This window comes from Pseudochaenichthys georgianus, chromosome 5 (assembly GCF_902827115.2).
Source record: "Pseudochaenichthys georgianus chromosome 5, fPseGeo1.2, whole genome shotgun sequence".
NCBI classification, from domain to species: Eukaryota; Metazoa; Chordata; class Actinopteri; order Perciformes; family Channichthyidae; genus Pseudochaenichthys; species Pseudochaenichthys georgianus.
Genome location: NC_047507.1, coordinates 27837863 through 27842939, shown reverse-complemented (window position 1 = coordinate 27842939; position 5077 = coordinate 27837863). Strand labels below are relative to the sequence as shown.

Below are 5077 nucleotides of genomic sequence, written 5' to 3'. Positions count from 1 at the left end.
ACAATATAAAATATATATATAAAAAATACAATTGCCTTACCCTTTTCCTTAACCCTATGGAGTATAAGGATATTTTCTCGATATGTAGACGTCTCCTTAAATCACCTTTTAAATGTACTTATAACATGGCACCCCATATGTTACTTATCAAAATATTCAGGACACGCTCTGGTCTTGCTAGAGATGCAAGTCACTCACCTTAGAGCACTGTCTTATGAGATACTTAGCTGAAAATGAGAAATCCGATTTTTGGAAAACCTGAAAACCATAGGTGAAAACACATTTACTCATCTCATCTATTTTTTGGGGCGTTTTAGATTTGGTTTACAAAAGTAGTGAAATAATATGAATTACACTATAGGCCTATATAGATTAAATGAAATGTTATTCATGTGTAAAATAGTTCCATCCCTCTGCTTTCACCACAGAAAAGTTACATCAGGACTGATTCATCACTTCATATTCCACACCAAGGTTCATGTGATGTGTACAAATACAAATTGAGCATTAGAACTTTTTTTTTTTTCAACCAACAATTTATGTTAACATAAGAAACTGTAAAATCTCAATATTTACAATATCAGAACTTTTTCAACCAACTATTCATTATAAATGTAAAGACAGGGGGAGCAGTGTCATGGTCTTTGTCTGTCTTCCAGGACAGGGGGTCTGGCTGCTGTGTAGGTGATGGTGCATGGGCTGCTGGTGGCTGTGTCGGAGGGAGGTAGGTAGTGTGATTGTCCCAGGTTGATGCTGGTGGCCATGTGGGAGGTACGTCTGCTAGGCGAGACTTCTTTGCTGGCTGGGTTGATCGTGATGGCTGTGGTGGAGGCCTTTGTACCGAGGTGTATCTTAATCTTGTGGCAGATGGAGGCCACTGTAGTGATGATGGTCCTCTGGTCCTTGGTGGTGAAGGCCCTTGAGCCACGGTAGATCTTGACCTGGGGGCAGGGACAGATGGAGGTTCTTGCTGCTAGGCCCAGAAAGCTGTGAAATCTGAAAAAAATATATAGGACAATAATTACTACTAAATTTGTTAAAATAAAGTTCAAGTGGAATGTTTCTCAAGCATAACTCAAAATAAAATTCTCTCTCTCTCTCTGGAGGAGGAGGAGGAGGAGGAGGAGGAGGAGGAGGAGAAAACAACTTACTCTCGCACAAACTGTGCAACTACCTATAGTATTCTTGTAGAGAATTGAAAACAAATGCCTTAGTCCAGCTCATGGACTTGGACTAAGACTGAGGAGGAGGAGGAGGAGGAGGAGGAGGAGGAGGAGGAGGAGGAGGAGGAGGAGGAGGAGGAGGAGCGTGTGAGAGATAGAAAGAGACGTTGGCCCAATCCCAAACCACTCCCTCGACCCTACCCCTCCGTGACGGAGTGAACTCCGCCTGTAGCCACACTCGCAGCTCAACGAGGCTCCTCCTGTCAGATGGATGGAGTAAATACAGCAGCAAGCTTTGGGACGGCCTCCCCTCTCCGGCACAAACAGGAAGTGCCGTAACTGTATGTAACAACGGTTTCAAATCAGCATCTCTTTGACAAAAAGTTTAAATGAATAACTCAAATAAAACTCCAAACATCTTTCATTGTGTTTCAAAGCTCTTTTAGTTTTAAACCTGATGTTTATAAGCTTCTTAGTTTTTGCAACGGTCTGTAAATATACACAACTTTATAATAAAATGCACACATTTACCATTGTCTAGACTAAACACAGGTTTGATCTTAAGTTAAAAACATATGAGGTTATCATGAGGTTGTTAACATCGCAGTTTATCAGTGGATGTTTGCTGGAACTACTTGTAAACAGCTTGTTTCCTGAGGACACACACAGCGTGACTCCGGTCAGTTAGAGACCGGTCTCAAGTCAGCACCGCTGCAGACTCGCTGTTTGAGGGCTTGAGAGCCCACTCCCCCTCCACACTCGTTGGTTTGGAACAGCCCTCAATATGGCGGACCCTCCGCGTGAACGTGCAAACGGAGGGGTAGGGGGCGGTTTGGGAATGGGCCGTTGTTAGTATTTGGTGCTAGCTCGGAGCTAACGGAGATTAGAAGTAGGGATGCCAGCGATTATTCGATTATTCGAATATTCGTTACAGTCTCCATAATCGAATATTATTTTTAAAAATCGATTTGATTTATATATATATATATATATATATATATATTTTTTTTTTTTTCTGGCTTAGTTTCAACCAAAAAAAAAAATATATATATATGCTAATAATAGTAATAGTATTAATAATTGTAAATGGCCATTGGTCACACCACCAGTTTGTTTTACTGTAAACTTGGAGGAAGCCTGCGTGCAGAGCAGCCTGCTGCTGCAGCAGCTACACACCGCCCCCACCCCCCCTCTCCCTCACACGTGCGACTAAAGATGAACAAAGCGGCAGGTAAAAAGAGTTCCTCCTCGTGGAACTACTGCGAACTTACAAGTCCAAAGGAAGTTAAATGCAAGCTCTGCGAAAAGACGTTGGTCTATCACAGCTCAACCTCAACAATGCGTTCGCATTTGAGTGCGAAGCACGCCAAAGAGGTTACAGAGAAAGACGCAGCACAGCCGGCCATTACCAACTTCACTTCAAGGCCACGTCGTTGTGATGACATGCTTGTTTGTTGTTTGTACTGTTAAACATGTTACAGTAAAGAAAACAACGGAATTCCTTTTGTCTGAGTTTTTTTTTTTCTTCTCCCGCGCGGGGGGGGGGGGGGGGTCGAATAATCGATTATTATTCGCCAGGGCTGCCGAATAATCGATTTTGATCATGGTCAGTTTCTGGCAACCCGAATTAGAAGCCGTTTCAACAATAAGGAGAGGGAGAGCTCTCTCCTGTGGGACTGAGAGAGATAACGTCAGCTCAGGGAGATTTGGTCATCATTTCCATCTATGTAATATTAGTTGTATATAAAATTAGTTAATAAATCATTCCACTGTGTGCAATAGGTCAGTACAAAATAAAAAACACAATTTGAAAGGGGAGTGATTAGTAAAATATGCATAAATAAAAAGAAAGAATGCAGACTAGGTAAGATAAAGTTAGGAGAGAGGAGTTGATCAAATATGTGTTATTGCTTGTGAGCATATTCTAATGGATTTTGATGATTGAAATATATATACTAGTACCCCCCCTAGAGGATGTGAGGTCATCACAAATAAAACAGGTTCACATGGATAGGATACTAGATAAGTGTGCACACTGATTATATACACTACACATTTTTCTTGGATTTGTTAACACTATAGTCCCTAATATATTTGTAGAAAGGCAGGAAATGGAATTAAATTGAGAAAATGTTTCATTGCCCCCTGTTCTGTGTCCCCCCCCCCCACTTATCAAACCAAAGTTACACCTTTACACCCACACAATGCAAGTACACTATTACTGTAATATTTACCTATCTTCAAATGGATCCTTGTTGCTGTATTCTTCTTCTTCAGGAGAGTCGAAGCCTCCAGGTTCTGATGCTCCATCTCCACTGCTGCTAGTGTTACAAGTCCGCTGTGCAGAGCTGGTAATCAGATAATAAGCCTGTTGATCAGGAGAAAAGAATGAAGCAGAGGGAAAGTTGCTGCCGTCTGTGTGGTCGTTCTAGCCAGAATGTATTAAACAAATTAATAAATTCACTTACAAATTATATCTGTTTTCTCTATTTATCTAATCATTCTTTGTGTAACCGGTCTGGATTGACGCCACATGTATCTCTGCGTTGTGTCGAATGAAAACGACTTCCTTCGTGCCAACCAGGTTTATTATCTGTGCAAACAGAATATAATGACAGCAGGAAATGGCTTCACCAGCTTTCTACCTCAATACTTCGCCTCAGTGAGGCCTGACGCTAACTGAGAATGTAAACATACATTTAGCATATCAAAATAACCGTATGACATATTTGTCTCTAATCAAAAATGGACATAAATCCACATGCCATATTATGACTTTCATGAAGGATTAAAGCCTTTTTCATTTACAGTATATAATACAGCGATTACAGATAACACACCCTCCGGTTGACTGTAGTCACTTTAACATGGCTATGTTGTACAGGCACACCATTAGCATAGCATTAGCGCTTTAGCATTTAAATAATATGAACAATTATGACCTCAGACCAGCATTTCACATATTTATACAAACAGAATAAACTTTAAATGTAAGCCAGACTAGTGCACGGGAGTCATACACATGGTAACATGTTTCATTATTCAGGGGGCAACAGCCTGTGCTAAAGAAGCTAGCGGACGCCATTAGCCACACGCTAGTGGCGTAGCTCACAGAATGACATTAAACTACACATAAAACAGTTTCAAACACACTTCTTAGATCGAAATATAACATAATCGGTGTCCACACTACTAACCTGTTGAACAGGAGAAATTAATGAAGCAGAGGGAACGTTGCTGCCATGTGTCTGGTCGTTCCATGGATGTATAATCGTTGTTGTTGTTCTTCTTCTTCTTCTTCTTCTTCTCTCGGTTTTTTGGCGGATTGCAAACAACTTTAAGGTGCATACCGCCCCCTACTGTACAAGAGCGTGTATCAACATATCATCCTATCAGCACTTGTGGAATTATACCACTGTGTTTACGTTGTTTTAAATTCTTCCAATCAATCCTTTTTCACTCAAATACTTAAGAATGGCCTTCCTGGTAGCTCTTACCCCCTCACCTTCTGTTCCCAGTATCCCCATCAGGCTCCACTCCCTTCCTGCCTCTCTGACCCTGTCTCTTAGTTTTTCCCTCTCTGTTTTGTACATGTTGCAGTGTAATATGATATGTTCCACATTTTTTTTAAATCCACAGTTCCTATGACATAGAGTAACATTCAATGCTGTGTGATCCAGTCTGAGTCTAGCTATCATGATTTCCTAGATTAAGTTCTATGAGTAATTCTTCTCTGACAGTTGTTGTTGACTGTATACTTTTTTTAATGGATAATGAATCTGTGCATATCACCACCCTATCTGGTCTGACCTCTTCAACCCACTGTAATCCTATTATTACAGCCAGCATTTCTGTTGCACACTGAGTGATAATTGATCTGACGTTCTTCTTGAAATCAATATTTTAAAGTCTGG

The 5077-nt window shown here is 40.8% G+C and overlaps 1 long non-coding RNA gene across 1 annotated transcript; it reads right to left on the bottom strand.

Annotated features, from left to right (window-relative positions):
- Positions 1-256: 256 nt before the first annotated feature.
- On the bottom strand, positions 257-4864 carry LOC117447250 (uncharacterized). The gene is made up of 4 exons (XR_004552210.2): positions 4361-4864; positions 3632-3756; positions 3398-3531; positions 257-996 (listed from the first exon to the last, which is right to left on the bottom strand). It is a non-coding gene; the product is annotated as an uncharacterized lncRNA (long non-coding RNA).
- Positions 4865-5077: the final 213 nt, after the last annotated feature.